This window comes from Schistocerca gregaria, chromosome 2, assembly GCF_023897955.1.
Source record: "Schistocerca gregaria isolate iqSchGreg1 chromosome 2, iqSchGreg1.2, whole genome shotgun sequence".
Classification (NCBI taxonomy): Eukaryota; Metazoa; Arthropoda; class Insecta; order Orthoptera; family Acrididae; genus Schistocerca; species Schistocerca gregaria.
This window is the reverse complement of record NC_064921.1, coordinates 758,163,558-758,180,911: the sequence shown is the minus strand read 5'-3', so window position 1 is coordinate 758,180,911 and position 17,354 is coordinate 758,163,558. Positions and strand designations below refer to the sequence as shown.

At 43.8% G+C, this 17,354-nt stretch overlaps 1 protein-coding gene across 1 annotated transcript in view; it reads left to right on the top strand.

Annotated features, from left to right (window-relative positions):
* LOC126335962 (plectin) overlaps positions 1-17,354 on the top strand; it is a 532,862-nt gene that overhangs the window by 48,225 nt on the left and 467,283 nt on the right. The window lies entirely within an intron of this gene.

The following is a 17,354-nucleotide window of genomic DNA, read 5'->3' as shown; positions in this document are numbered from 1 at the left end:
GTAGCTCCATGGTGGTCTGTTTTTACATGGAATGGACTGGATCCTCTGGTCCAACTGAATTGATCGTTGACTGGAAATGGTTATGTTCTACTACCTGGAGACCATTTGCAGCTATTCATGGACTTCATGCTCGTAAACAACGATGAAATTTTTATAGATGAATGCGCCCTGCCACAGGGCCATAAATGTTTGTGACTGGTCTGAGGAACATTCTGAACAATTCAAGCGAATGATTTGGCTACGCAATCGCCCGGCGCCATCGAACATTTGTAGGGCATAATGTAGAGGTCAATTCGTGCACAAAATCGTGCTGCGGTTATAATTTCGCAATTATGGACAGCTATAGAGGTAGCGTGTTTCAATATTTCCGCAGGAGACTTCGAAAGAGTTGTTGAGGCCATGCCACGTCGAGATGATGCACTCTGCCGGACAAAAGGAGGTCCGACAAAACACTAGGAGGTATCTTTTGCCACCTCTGTATATTATAAAAAGAGTGATTTTATAGATTTATCATATCATAGCTTCAAGAAACATTTATATGGAAATGAATCAGACACACGTAGTCAAACAGCATCTGTAAATTAGCGATGTTAGCGACGACGAGTCCTTATTTCCACAAATGGCACATTTTCAAACTTAAGTCATTCTGAACAATTTCCTCTCTCTTCGCTTTCGATGAAGAATTTGCATCGGGAAGATTTAAACAATAAATTTACAGCTTGTGGAGGCAATACACTTAACTAAACAAGGTTAGTATACGGTGAGACGACAAAATTACGCACGGCCAACCAGTCACTTTAAGAAAATATTTTACAGCTATTGTATAGAGATGTATATATTTGAGTGGTGTGTGTTCTGACGAACATGTCCGAGAAAAGACATCACTCGTGACGACGCGGCTGGTGCATACATTTATATGCAAGAGAGAATAGGGAAAGATGGGTGGAGATTTGTGAGTCCCTGCGGTACAAGGCACTGTGGTAATGTAGAAGTTGAATATTTGTGCCGGCCTGGGACTCGAACCCGAATTTACCGCTTCACATGAACGATTGTCCTGACCGCTTCGGCCATCCGGTCACGGTCCATGGCCGACTCAAATTTCCAAGTTATTTCACGCTGCATGCAATGCAGCGTCCCTAGTCCATTATTAACCCTCTACTCGCAAATTATTGATTCCCTTAGGAGTTCAGACGATATTAGTGCATCCACACTGAAACTAACGTAAAGGGTTCGAATACTTGTCCGGCACAAATTTTCAGCTTTCGGCATTGTGTAACCACAATTCTCTGGCCGGCTAGAAGTCATGAAACCCCACCCATCCCTTCTCTTTCATTCCCCATCATCTATTTCATAGGCCGGCCGCGGTGGTCTCGCGGTTCTAGGCGCGCAGTCCGGAACCGTGCGACTGCTGCGGTCGCAGGTTCGAATCCTGCCTCGGGCATGGATGTGTGTGATGTCCTTAGGTTAGTTAGGTTTAAGTAGTTCTAAGTTCTAGGGGACTAATAACCACAGCAGTTGAGTCCCATAGTGCTCAGAGCCATTTGAACCATCTATTTCATATGGATATTGTACGGAGAGTAAAATCTCACTATAAAAAGAAAACATACCAATCCACGGCTATATACGTTTTTGCCCAACAGAGTGCTACCGAAAAATGGAATCTGGCATTGAATATTTCCAAAAGCTATTTTCCCAGCTTAATTGAAGCAACGCAGACATGTCAACGAAAGTTACAGGCGCTCTGGAAGGCGGCAACCTGTGGTACACCACTGTTTGATAGATGGCTGCATCGGAGGTGCTAGCCACGGCTCCCGCAGCTACATCTACATCTACATGACTACTCTGCAATTCACATTTAAGTGCTTGGCAGAGGGATCATCGAACCACAATCATACTATCTCTCTACTATTCCACTCCCGAACAGCGAGCGGGAAAAACGAACACCTAAACCTTTCTGTTCGAGCTCTGATTTCTCTTATTTTATTTTGATGATCATTCCTACCTATGTAGGTTGGGCTCAACAAAATATTTTCGCATTCGGAAGAGAAAGTTGGTGACTGAAATTTCGTAAAAAGGTCTCGCCGCGACGAAAAACGTCTATGCTTAAATACTTCCATCCCAACTAGTGTATCATGTCTGCCACACTCTGTCCCCTATAACGTGATAATACAAAACGAGCTGCCCTTTTTTGCGCCCTTTCGATGTCCTCCGTCAATCCCACCTGGTAAGGATCCCACACTGCGCAGCAATATTCTAACAGAGGACGAACGAGTGTAGTGTAAGCTCTCTCTTTAGTGGACTTGTTGCATCTTCTAAGTGTCCTGCCAATGAAACGCAACCTTTGGCTCGCCTTCCCGACAATATTATCTATGTGGTCCTTCCAACTGAAGTTGTTCGTAATTTTAACACCCAGATACTTAGTTGAATTGTCAGCCTTGAGAATTGTACTATTTATCGAGTAATCGAATTCCAACGGATTTCTTGTGGAACTCATGTGGATCATCTCACACTTTTCGTTATTTAGCGTCAACTGGTACCTGACACACCATACAGCAATCTTTTCTAAATCGCTTTGCAACTGATACTGGTCTTCTGATGACCTTACTAGACGGTAAATTACAGCATCATCTGCGAACAGTCTAAGAGAACTGCTCAGATTGTCACCCAGGTCATTTATATAGATCAGGAACAGTAGAGGTCCCAGGACGCTTCCCTGGGGAACATCTGGTATCACTTCAGTTTTACTCGATGGTTTGCCGTCTATTACTACGAACTGCGACCTTCCTGACAGGAAATCACGAATCCAGTCGCACAACTGAGACGATACCCCATAGGCCCGCAGCTTGATTGGAAGTCGCTTGGGAGGAACAGTGTCAAAAGCTTTCCGGAAATCTAGAAATACGGAATCAACTTAAGATCCCCTGTCGATAGCGGCCATTACTTCGTGCGAATAAAGAGCTAGCTGCGTTGCACAAGAGCGATGTTTTCTGAAGCCATACTGATTACGTATCAATAGATCGTTCCCTTCGAGGTGATTCATAATGTTTGAATACAGTATATGCTCCAAAACCCTACTGCAAACCGACGTCAATGATATAGGTCTGTAGTTAGATGAATTACTCCTACTACCCTTCTTAAACACTGGTGCGACCTGCGCAATTTTCCAATCTGTAGGTACAGATCTATCGGTGAGCGAGCTGTTGTATATGATTACTAAGTAGAGAGCTATTGTATCAGCGTAATCTGAAAGGAACCTAATCGGTATACAATCTGGACCTGAAGACTTGCCCGTATCAAGGGTTTTGAGTTGCTTCGCAACCCCTAAGATATCTACTTCTAAGAAACTTATGCTAGCAGCTGTTCGTGTTTCAAGTTCTGGAATATTCCATTCGTCTTCTCTGGTGAAAGAATTTCGGAAAACTGCGTTCAATAACTCCGCTTTAGCGGCACAGTCGTCGGTAACAGTACCATCGGCACTGCGCAGCGAAGGTATTGACTGCGTCTTGCCGCTTGTGTACTTTACATACGACCAGAATTTCTTCGGATTTTCTACCAAATTTCGAGACAATGTTTCGTTGTGGAACCTATTAAAGGCATCTCGCATCGAAGTACGTGCCAAATTTCGCGCGTCTGTAAATTTTAGCCCATCTTCGGGATTTCGCGTTCTTCTGAACTTCGCATGCTTTTTCCGTTGCCTCTGCACGGGGGATCCGTTCCATCTCTTACCAGTTTATGAGGTATGAATATCTCAATTGCTGTTGCTACTATATCTTTGAATTTGAGCCACATCTCGTCTACATTCGCATAGTCAGTTCGGAAGGAATGGAAATTGTCTTTTAGGAAGGCTTCTAGTGGCACTTTATCCGCTTTTTTAAATAAAATTATTTTTCGCTTGTTTCTGATGGATTTGGAAGAAATGCTATTGAGCCTAGCTACAATGACCTTGTGATCACTAATCCCTGTATCAGTCATGATGCTCTCTATCAGGTCTGGATTGTTTGTGGCTAAGAGGTCAAGTGTGTTTTCGCAACCGTTTACAATTCGCGTGGGTTCGTGGACTAACTGCTCGAAATAATTTTCGGAGAAAGCATTTAGGACAATCTCGGAAGATGTTTTCTGCCTACCACCGGTTTTGAACAAGTATTTTTGCCAACATACCGAGGGTAGGTTGAAGTCCCCACCAACTATAACCGTATGAGTGGGGTATTTATTTGTTACGAGACTCAAACTTTCTCTGAACTGTTCCGCAACTGTATCATCGGAGTCTGGGGGTCGGTAGAAGGAGCCAATTATTAACTTAATTCGGCTGTTAAGTATAACCTCCACCCATACCAATTCGCACGGAGTATCTACTTCGACTTCACTACAAGATAAACCACTACTGACAGACACAAACACTCCACCACCAATTCTGCCTAATCTATCTTTCCTGAACACCGTCTGAGACTTCGTAAAAATTTCTGCAGAACTTATTTCAGGCTTTAGCCAGCTTTCTGTACCTATAACGATATCAGCCTCTGTGCTTTCTATTAGCGCTTGAAGCTCAGGGACTTTTCCAGCGCAACTACAACAATTTACAACTATAATTCTGACTGTTCCTTGATCCAAGCACGTCCTGTAATTGCCAAGCACCCTTTGACATTGCAGCCCATCCCGCACTTTCCCGAGGCCTTCTAACCTAAAAAACCGCCCAGTCCACGCCACACAGCCTCCGCTACCCGTGTAGCCGCCAGCTGAGTGTAGTGAACTCCTGACCTATTCAGCGGAACCCGAAACCCCAGCACCCTATGGCGCAAGTCAAGGAATCTGCAGCCAATACGGTCGCAAAACCGTCTGAGCCTCTGATTCAGACCCTCCACCCGGCTCTGCACCAAAGGTCCGCAGTCGGTTCTGTCAACGATGCTGCAGATGGTGAGCTCTGCCTTCATCTCGTAAGCAAGACCGGCAGCCTTCACCAAATCAGATAGCCGCTGGAATCCAGAGAGAATTTCCTCAGATCCAAAGCGACACACGTCATTAGTGCCGACATGTGCCACCACCTGCAGCTGGCTGCACCCTGTGCTCTTCATGGCATCCGGAAGGACCCTTTCCACATCAGGAATGACTCCTCCCGGAATGCACACGGAGTGCACACTGGATTTCTTCCCCTCCTTAGCCGCCGTATCCCTAAGGGGACCCATTACGCGCCTAACATTGGAGCTCCCAACTACCAGTAAGCCCACCCTCTGCGATTGCCCGGACGTTGAAGGCTAGTTCAGTAGTAGTGAATTATTTCTTAGTATCGAAGATGAACAAGTGCTCATAGCTCTTAAGTGTGCACTTCAGAGCCCATGTTTATTGGACTTCTTTTACTTCGAATGATCGGTAAAGTCATATCCCTGAATACTGATCATTTCTCCTGGGACACCGGCTATATCCCTCATGATTCTTCTGCAAAGGCCTATGTGATACTGAATGATAGGCTTTTCCTATGTGTAGGAACATCGATTCCCTATTACATCTATGAATGAAACTTTAGGAATTGTATGTGATGATTGTGGGTTGGATTTCAATAGATCGTTCTTTTCAGACTCCATGCTGGATTCCAAGGATCTAATACTAGGTTGCAGGCAATTCATTAATAGAAAACATGTCAAAAGAGGGCAGCAGAAGTTTATTCATCCTATCTTTCACATGCAATATTCTGAGTACTATGGACAGAGGAAACAAGGCTGAACGGGTGTTTCTAGACTTTCGGAAAACTTTGTTCTCAGTACCATATCGACACGTCGTAAACAATACATGTTCGTATGAGATATCTAATCAGATTTGCAACTGAATCGATGTTTTCTTCACATGCAGGATACACACACTATCGTAAATGCAATTCTGAAAAAGTATCTGGATCCAGGGACTTGTAATCGTAGCGTTACTGTTCACGTTAATATACACTACTAACCATTAAAATTGCTACACCAAGAAGAAATGCAGATGATAAACGGGTATTCATTGGACAAATATATATTATACTAGAACTGACATGTGATTACATTTTCACGCAATTTGGGTGCATAGATCCTGAGAAATCAGTAGGCCTACCCAGAACAACAACCTCTGGCCGTAATAACGACCTTGATACGCCTGGGCATTGAGTCAAACAGAGCTAGTATGGCGTGTACAGGTACAGCTGCCTATGCAGCTTCAACACGATACCACAGTTCATCAAGAGTAGTGAATGGCGTATTTTGACGAACCTGTTGCTCGGCAACGACCAGACGTTTTCAATTGGTGAGAGCTCTGGAGACTGTGTTGACCAGGGCAGCAGTCGAAAATTTTCTGTATCCACAAAGGCCCGTACAGGACCTGCAACATGCGGTCGTGGATTATCCTGCTGAAATGTAGGGTTTTGAAGGGATCGAATGAAGGGTAGAGCCACGGGTCGTAACACATCTGAAATGTAACGTCCACTGTTCAAAGTGCCGTCAATGGGAACAAGAGGTGACCAAGTAGTGTAACCAATGGCACGCCATACCATCACGCCGGGTGATACGCCAGTATGGCGATGACGAATACACGCTTTCAATGCCCGTTCACGGTAATGTCGCCAAACACGGATGCGACCATCATGATGCTGTAAACAGAACCTGGATTCATCCGAAAAAATGACGTTTTGATATTCGTGCACCCAGGTTCGTCGTTGAGTATACCATCGCAGGCGCTCCTGTCTGTGATGCACCGTCAGGGGTAACTGCAGCCATGGTCTCCGAGTTGATAGTCCTTGCTGCTGAAAAACGTCGTCGAACTGTTCGTAAGGATCGAGACGTGGTTGCACGATCTGTTACATCTGTCATCTCGACTGCTACTGGTATGAGGCCGTTGAACCCACCGATTCCATATTCTGCTAACAGTCATTGGATCTCGACCAACGCGACCATTAATGTCGCGATACGATAAACCGCAATCGCGATAGGCTACAATCCGACCTTTATCAAAGTCGGAAACGTGATGGTAAGCATTTCTACTCCTTACACGAGCCATCACAACCACGCTTCACCAGGCAATGGCGGTCAACTACTGTTTGTGTATGAGAAATCGGTTGGAAACTTTCCTCATGTCAGCACGATGTAGGTGTCGCCACCGGCGCCAACCTTGTGTGAATGATCTGAAAAGCTAATCATTTGCATATCATAGAATCTTCTTCCTGTCAGTTAAATTTCGCGTCTGTAGCACGTCATCTTCGTGGTGTAGCAGTTTTAATGGCCAGTAGTGTAGCAATGACCTACAAGAGAAACCAGGACGACGACAGAAAACGAGTGTCCGGGAGGTGCAGAGACCGACCTTCTATGGTATATAAGTATTACATTTAGAGAATGGACATTGTCGATATTCAAGAAATGTTCAGAACAAACCATTAACTTGGACCACGAACGCCGAATGAAAAATGGTGCGACATAGTGATCACAAAAGTTCGCACCATCAGGATCGAAGACGAACTCCTTGGGAGTTCCAAACGTGCAGGAATGCATGTAGACTAATATTGGTGTAACGGGGTAATGAGATATGATGTCATGGCATGCAACCGAATGGGAAACAGTCTGTCGTGGAGGTTATCGTGGAACTGGCATACTGCAGATAATGCAATAAAATGTTTTGCTTTTTGTCATCAGTCTTCTGACTCGTTTGATGCGGCCCACCACAAATTCCTTTCATGTGGCAAACTCTTCATCTCAGAGTCCTCAGTTATTTGATGGATGTATTCCGATCTCTGTCGTCTTCTACAGTTTTTACCGTCTACAGCTCCCTCTAGTACCATGGAAGTTTTTCCCTGATGTCTTAACAGATGTCCTATCTTCCTGGTCCTTCTTCTTGTCAGTGTTTTCCACATATTCCTTTCCTCCCCGATTATGCGCAGAATCTCTCATTCCTTGTCTTACCAGTCCACCTGATTTTCAACATTCGTCTGCAGCACCACATTTCAAATGCTTCAATTTTCTTCTGTTGCGATTTTTCCACTGTCAGTGTCTCACTACCATACATTGCTGTGGTGCAAACGTACATTCTCAAAAATTTCTTCCTGAAATTAAGGCCTATGTTTGATACTGGTAGACTTCTCTTGGCTAGGAATACCCTTTTTGTCAGTGCTAGTCTGCTTTTGATGTCCTCCTTGCTCCGTCCGTCATTGGTTATTTTGCTGCCTAGGTAGCAGAATTCCTTAGCTTCATCTGCTTCGTGACCATTAATCCTGATGTAAGTTTCTCACTGTCCTCATTTCTGCTGCTTCACTATTTTCGACTTTCTTCAATTTACTCTCAATCCATACTCTATACTCATTAGATTGTTCATGCCATTCAGCCGATCCTGTAATTCTTTTTCACTTTCACTGAAAACAGCAATGTCATCAGCGTATCTTATCACTGATATCGCTACACCTTGAATTTTAATTCCACTCTTGAACCTTTCTTTTATTTCCGACATTACTTTTCCGATGTATAGATTGAACTACACCCATATCTTACACACTTTTTAATCCGAACACTTCGTTCTTCTTGTGCATATTGAATGTTATCCGTCTTTCCCTATAGCTTACCCCATTTTTTCTCAGATTTTCAAACATCTTACACCATTTGACATTGTCGAACGCTTTTCACAGGCCGATAAATCCTACACTAAAGCGCAAAAGAAACTAGTATAGGCACGTGTATTCAAATACAGAGAAATGTAAACAGGCAGAATACGGCGCTGCGGTTGGTAACGCCTATATGAGAGAATAAGTGTCTAGCGCAGTTGTTAGATCGGTTACTGCTGCTACAATGACAGGTTATCAAGGTTTAAGTGAATCTGAACCTGGTGTTACAGTCGGCGCACGAACGATGGGACATAGCATTTCCGAGGTCGCGATGAAGTGGGGATTTTTCCCGTACCACCATTTCATGACTAAGCGTGAATATCAGGAATTCGGTAAAACATTAAATCTCCAATATCGCTGCGGGCGGGAAAAGATCGTGCAAGAACGGGACCAACGACGACTGAAGAGAATCGTTCAACGCGACAGAAGCGAAAATTGCTGCATATTTCAATAGTGGACCATCAAATGTCAGCGTGCGAACCATTCAACGAAACATCATCAATATGGGCTTTCAGAGCCGAAGGCCCGCTCGTGTACCCTTGATGACTGCGCGACCTAAGCTTTACGCCTGGCCTGGGCCCGTCAACACCGGCATTGGACTGTTAATGCCTATAAAAACATGTTGCGTGGTCGGGTGAGTCTCGTATCAAATCGTATCGAGCGGATGGACGAGTACTGGTGTGGAGAAATTCTCATGAATCCATGGACCCTGCACATCAGAAGGGGACTGTTCAAGCTGGTGGAGGCTCTTTAATGGTGTGGGTCGTGTGCATTTGGAGGTATATTGGATCCCTGATACTTCTAGATACGATTCTTACAGGTGACACGTACGTAAGCATCCTGTTTGATCACCTGCATCCATTCATGTCCAGTGTGCATTCCAACGGACTTGAGCAATTCCAGCAGGACAAAGACACACCCAACACGTCTAGAATTGCTACAGACGGGCTTCAGGAAAACTCTTCTGAGCTTAAACACTTCCGCTGACCACCAGACTCCCTAGACGTGAACATAATTGAGCACATCTGGGATGCCTTGCGACATTCTGTTCAGAAGAGATCTGCACCCCTCGTACTGTTCGGGATTATGGACACCCCCGTAGGATTCACGGTGTCAGTTCCCTCCAGCACTACTTCAGTCATTAGTCGAGTCCACGGGGTGTCGTGTTGCGGCACATCTGCGTGCTCGCGTGGGCCTCGTATTGTATTAGGCAGGTCTATGAGTTTCTTTGGCCTTTCAGTGTATGAATATGTCTTGATTTTTCTTTTGTATTGTTTTCATTATCAACCGGAACGTCAGAACTGCCTCTCCGGTGCCTTTACCTTTCCTAAAGCCAAACTGATCGTCATGTAACACATCCACAATTTTCTTTTCCATTCTTCTGTATATTATTCTTGTCGGCAACTTGGATGCGTGAACTGTTAAGCTGATTGTGCGATAGTTCTCATACTTGTCACCTCTTGCAGTCTTCGGAATTGTGTGGATGATATTTCTCATAAAGACAGGTGGTATATCGCCAGACTCGTACATTTTACACACCAACGTGAATAATCGTTAGGTTGCCAATTCCCCCCAATGATTTTAGAATTTATGATGGAATGTTATCTATCGCTTCTGACTTATTTGATCTTGAATATTTCAAAGCTCTGTTAAATCCTAATTCTAATACTGAATCCCCAATCTCTTCTATATCGACTCCTTTTTCTTCTTCTATCTTCCCCCTCATAGAGGCATTCAGTGTACTCTTTCCACCTAACCGCTTTCTTCTCTGCATTTGACAGTCGAATTCCCATTGCACTATTAATGTTAGTGGCCTAGCTTTTAATTTAACCGAAGGTTGTTTTGACTTTTCTATATGCTGAGTCAGTCCTTCCGACAATCATTTTTTTCGATTTCTTCACATCTTTCGTGCAGCCATTTCGCCTTAGCTTCCCTGCATTTCCTACTTATTTCATTCCTAAGCGACTTGTATTTCTGCATTTCCCTGAACATTTTTGTACTTCCTTCTTTCGTCGATCACCTGAAATGTTTCCTTTGTTACCCATGGTTTCTTCGCAGTTAACTTCTTTGTACCTATGTTTTTCTTTGAAGCTTCTGTGGATACCCTTTCTAGAGCTATCCATTTCTCTTCAACGGAACTGCCTTCTGTGCTATTCCTTACCACATTACCTATAGCATTAGACACCTTCAAGCTGTTTCTTCATTCCCTACTACTTCCGTGTCCCACTTCTTAGCGTGTTGATTCTTACTAACTAGTATCTTAAACTTAAGCCTACGCTCCATCACTACTAAATTGTGACCTGATTTTACATCTGCTCCAGGGTATGCCTTACAATCAAGTATCTGATTTCGGAATCTCTACTTGATCATGATGTAATCTATCTGAAATCTTCATATCTCCCAGGCTTTTCCAAGTGTACCTCCTCCTCTTGTGATTCTTGAACAGAATATTCGCAATTGCTAGCTGAAATTTATTGCGGAACTCAATAAGTATTTCTCCTCTCTCATTCCTAGTTAGTACCAAGCTCATATTCTCCCGTAACCTCTTCTTCCACTCCTTCCCCTAAAACAGCCTTTCAGTCCCCCATGACTAGATTTTCATCTGCCTTCCCGTACTGAATTACCCGTCCAATGTTCGCATATACTTTCCCTATCTCTTCATTTTCCGTTTGCGACGTCGGCATGTGTACCTGAAATATCATTGTCGGTGTTGGTTTGCTGTCGATTCTGATGAAAACAACCTTATCACCGAAGTGTTCACAGCAACAGACACTCTGCTGTACCTTCCTATTCACAAAGAATCCTAATCCTGTTGTACAATTTTCTGCTGATGTTAATATTATTCTGTACTCACCTGACTAGAAGTTCTTTTCTTCTTTTCGTTTCACTTCGCTGACTCCCACTATATCTAGACTGAGCCTTTCCATTTCCCTTTTCAGATTTCCAGCTTCCCTACGACATTCAAGCTTCTGATATTCCACGCACCGAGTCGTAGGACGTTATCCTTCCGTTGGTTATCCAATGTCTTTCTCATGGTAACCTCCCCCTTAGCAGTCCCCTCCCAGAGGTCCGAATGGGGGACTATTCCGGAATCTTTTGCCCGTGGAGAGATCTTCATGACACTTTTTCAGTTGAGGCCACATGTCCTGTGCATTCACAGCATGTGTCTTTAATGCAGTTGCTTCCATTGCCTTCTACATTCTCATGCTGTTGATCACTGCTGACTCTTCCGCCTTTAGGGGCAGTTTCACACTCCAAGGGCAAGAGAGTGTCCTGAACCTCTGTCCGCTCCTCCGCCCTCTTTGACAACACCATTGTCAGAATGAAGGTGACTTCTTTTACCGGAAGTCTTCGGCTGCGAATGCGGATGATTTATGTTCAAAATTTAAGCGCTGGCGGGGTTCGAACTCGGGATCGCAGACGCTCTGATTAGTAATCAAAGACACTACCCCTAGTCCACGGGTGCAGTACACAACGTGTTTTATAGGCACGAAGAAAACAAACATAAAGAGGCTGAATTCTTCCAGTGGTTCACGGTGATATGAACTGCATTGTCACACACTTTGCAGGGACGATAGTTTGCTCTAGAGGAGCATGATTTTTATTCGCAGTCCAGAAATAAATCAAAAGCAAATTACATTGACCAGATGTTGACCAGAAGCAGTGTAGTTCTCTGACGCCCAGTTTCCCACTCTTGCTTGCTGTGCCGTAAATATTCCCTACTGCCCTTGTAAGACCACCTACAGGAGAAAGAGTCGCAGGGGAAGAGCGCCTCCAAGTTATCGCAACACAGTAAATAACTTTCCATCGAATGTACCATCCAGATCAAGAGTCAGCATAGTTGTATTCGGCCGGCGTGCGTGGCCGAGCGGTTCTAGGCGGTTCAGTCTGGAACCGCGCGACCGCTACGGTCGCAGGTTCGAATCCTGCCTGGGGCGTGGATGTGTGTGCTGTCCTTAGGTCAGTTAGGTTTAAGTAGTTCTAAGTTCTAGGGGACTGATGACCTCAGACGTTGAGTCCCATAGTGCTCCGAGCCATTTGAACCATTTGAGTCAATTGGATTCGAATGCGTTAAGGCACTTATGTTAATTCATCTTGATGAAACACTCTTGATATCTCTAATTCCAGAATTCTTTTCATATGCATTTCCTCTTCAAATCTCCATATTTGAGAACAAATTCGTTATTGATCGCTGGGATAAGTTTGCTTATCTCATGTACAAATTTTTAGGCTGACTCCGCAGTTTGCTGTGATGTTGATGCTTTATTTGGACTTTTTGTTATCTTAAGTCCTCCCATTTTGAAGCACTGTTTGAAGTTACGCAGTCACCCACTGCCTCCCTTGAAATCACTGTGGTCTTTGTCACGCGCAGTTTGATGTGCATGACGTAATAGTTTTCGAAATGTGGTGCTACAGAAGATTGGTGAAGATTAGATGGGTTGATCACGTAACTAATCAGGAGGTACTGAATAGTGTTGGGGAGACAAAAAATTTGTCTCACAACTTGACTAAAAGAAATGGTCGGTTGACAGAACACGTTCTGAGACATCAAGGGATCACCAATTTAGTACTGGAGGGAGGTGTGGGGGTACAAATCGTAGAGGTAGACCAAGCCGCCGCCGCCCCCACCACCACCACCACCACCACCACCACCACCACCACCATCACAACAACAACATCAACAACGTAGTAGATCACTATACGCACGTCCTGTAAATTTATCGAGCATAACACCAGTTCTCTTGAATATCCTTAGTTTTTCTTACGCACTACACTGTTATAGTGCTGCGGACTTATTAGAAATCTGTTCATAATTGTTCTTTTACTATACTGTGTATTTCTTTCATGTACGTAATTATGTTTGATACCAATTCCTTCTTTTACTACGTTTCACTGGAGACGGGATTCAGGGCTCCATGTCCGACAAGGATGATTAACTACATGGCTCGAAATTTGTTTCCGTATCACTTTTACTAGTCAAGCACGTACCCTCATCATTGTAGTCCTCTTGTACATTGTCCATACAGTCGAACGTGTGCGACACGAGACATTCCACTGGCTCATCTTGCAGAAACGCAAATATTTCATCAGCTACTTCTTTCTCACTCTGCGAAATTCCTTGGTTTCCTTTCTAATGAAACGTCAACTGTTGTTGTAGATATAATGCAGTGTTTGCTTTGTTCATCATTGCCATTGCTGTGCTTTGTATCAAAACCACTAGCATTGTAGCACTGTTGCCAGTTACTCGTCGACTAAGTAGTTAAACTACGCTTCGTAGCCTCTTACTGCGCTCACCATTGGATACCTCCACTACCGGCCCTGTTGCCATTAGCAGCCAATATTGTGGACGCATGGTGGACAATATGTGGGGCATCAAACGCCGTAAACATCATTGGCCTTTTGCGACCTCGCACTTAAGATGTCCATTGTTAGTCGACAATATTAGCTGCATTCTCAAGCTTACCGGAGTTTAGGTGTTTATACTATCATCTATAAGGAAAGTCTATCGTGTAAAAATTCCGTCAATATCTAGACAAAATTTCAACGCTGTTTAAAACCTGCGATTTACACTTTATTTAGAACAGTGCGAAACTGTGCACTTCGCGAAATGTACTGCTGTGATCAATAGGATAGCTAGAGTCAATGGCGTCGTACAAATATTTAGGGGCAACAATCTGCCCAGGTATAATATGACTTGATCAAATAGGCGTATGTAAAGAAAATAGCAGGCTACGATTCACTGTCAGTAAACTGGAAAACTGTAGCTTTTCTACAAAAGAAACTGGACACGAATGAGTTTTACTGTCCTTATGTGAATGTAGGACAGCAAAGGACTTGGAAGAGCAGTTGAACGGAATGGCCAGAGTCTCGATAGGAGGATATAAGATGAACATCAACGAAAGCAAACCAAGGATAGTAGAATGTAGCAGAATTAAGACGTGGTGCTGAGGGAATGAGATTATTAAACGATACACTTTAAGTGTAGAAGAAGTTTACTATCTGGGCAGCAAAATAACTGATGATGTTCGAAGCAGGGATGATATAAAATGTAGACATGCAATGGCAGGAAAAGCTTTTCTGAAGAAGAGAAATTTGTTAACATCGAACATATACAATGTAATCAAATGTATCCGATGGCAGGAAAAGCTTTTCTGAAGAAGAGAAATTTGTTAACATCGAACATATACAATGTAATCAAATGTATCCGGACACCCCCAGAAACATACGTTTTTCATATTAGGTACATTGTGCTGCAACCTACTGCCAGGTACTTCATATCAGCGACTTCAGTATTCATTAGACATCGTCAGAGAGCAGAGTGGGGCGCTCCGCGGAAGTCACTGACTTCGAACGTGGTCAGGTGAGTCGATGTCACTTGTCATACGTCTGTACGCGAGATTTCCACGCTCCTAAATATTCCTAGGTCCACTGTTTACGATGTGATAGTGAAGTGGAACCGTGAAGGGACACATACAGCACAAAAACGTAGAGGTTGACCTCGTCTGTTGGCTGACAGAGACGTTGAAGAGGGTCGTAATGTGTAACAGGCAAACGTCTATCCAGACCATCACACAGGAATTCCAAACTGCATCAGGATCCACTGTAAGCACTATGACAGTTAGACGGGAAGTGAGAAAACTTGGATTTCATGGTCGAGCGGCTGCTCATAAGCCACATGGTGAACGTCATGTGCCAGCGTGTGTAGAGCAAACAGTAAAATTCGGAGACGGTGGTGTTATGGTGTGGTCGTGTTTTTCATGGAGGGGGCTCGCATCCCTCGTTATTTTGCGTGGCACTATCACAGCACAGGCCTACATTGATGGTTTTAAGCACCTTCTTGCTTCCCCCTGTTGAAGAGCAATTCGGGGATGGCGATTGCATCTTTCAATACGATCGAGAACCTATTCGTAATGAACGGCCTGTGGCGGAGTGGTTACACGACAATATCATCCCTGTAATGGACTGGCCTGCACAGAGTCCTGACCTGAATCCTATAGAACACCTTTGGGATGTTTTCGAACGCCGACTTCTTGCCAGGCCTCTCCGACCGACATTGATACCTCTCCTTAGTGCAGCACTCCGTGAATAATGGACTGTCACTCCTCTAGAAATCTCCCAGCACCTGATTCGACGTTTGCCTGCGAGAGTGGAAGCTGTCATAAAGGCTAAGGGTGGGCCAACACCATATTGAATTGCAGCATTACCGATGGAGGGCGACACGAACTTGTAAGTCGTTTGCAGCCAGGTGTCCGGTTGCTTTTGATCACATAGTGTAGATTTTAGTGTTAGGAGGCCTTTTTGTGAATGTATTTTGTAGAGTGTAACCACGTATGGACGTTCAACATGTCCGATTAACAGTTTAGACAAGAAGAGAATAGGAGATTTTGAAATGTGATGCTACGCTGGAATACTGATGATAGATGGATAGATCATGTAACCAATGAGGAGGTACTGAATAGAATAGGGGAGAAGAGAAATTTGTGGCACAATATAATTTGAAGAAGCGATCCGTTGGCAGGACACAATCTGACACATCAAGTGATCACCAATTTGGTACTGGAGGTAAGTGTGGAGGGTAAAATTGGTAGAGCGAGACCAAGAGAGGAAAACAGTAAGCACATTCAGAAGGATACGTGTTGCAGTAGTTATTCAGAGATGTAGAGTCTTGCACAGGACAGAGTAGAATGGAAAGCTGCATCAAACCAATCTTCGGACTCAAGACCACAACAACAGCAACGACAACAACAACTTGAATAACTATTAAAGTGTACAGGATCGATATCAGGACAGGCTAACAGAGGACATGGCACGTACACGAAGGGGGTACGTTACAGAAGTAGAGAGAAACCTTGACTGGCAGACAAACCTTGTGAGAACTTTGAAATTCTTTAGCCCTCTGCTAATCGACTTCGTAGGTACTGGGCAGATAAAGCTCGCGGAGAGGCGTAAAAGCGACCATTCTTCCTACGATTCAACCCAATTGGGTGTGGGATTTTAATGTGTCGCCGAGTGTCTCGCTAACCCATTACTTGTAAAGTCATCCAGCCACAGTCATCAGTCCCGTTTTTAACTGTCTCTGAACTGGTATTTTATCCTTGATTTTATCTAGTTATTTTCCTGTGCTTTTTCTGACTTTTATGGTTGGTCTTTTATGAATACCACAATTTCAGTACTTGAGGGAGGATATAACTTGGTTTTAAAATTCGTGCTTATTTTTTAATGGATTTTCACCACCCTCGTTTGTATTTAGTTGAAGCAAGGTCGTCGATTGCTTCGCCGTGTAGCGCCCTAAACCATTAGTCATGCTTCAACATCATCCACACCACCACAATCATAGTCGAACTCTAAATCCGCACATATTATAAAAATGTGTGTATGTCTTTGTGTATGTATGTTTTACATCTCCTCCTCAATCACTGGACCGATTTCAACCGTACTTGGTACACATATCACTTACTGTCTGGAAAGAACTGCTGTGTGTGTAAGAACCACCTGTCTACTAAAGGCGTGGGGGTAGAGGAGGAAAATAAGTCTAGATCACAACGCTCGAATACCCACATTTTATTCATCCAGTATTTGAGAATGAGAGCACTCTGTGACTTACAAAAAACCTCACACATAATTTCAGACATTTATGAAACTTTTTCTGACTCACAATCCCCTACAAAATCATGAAAGGAAAAAAAAAAAAGTTTTTCGCTTACTACATTTTCGCTGTTGACACACTACAATTGCCCCGTGAAGCATG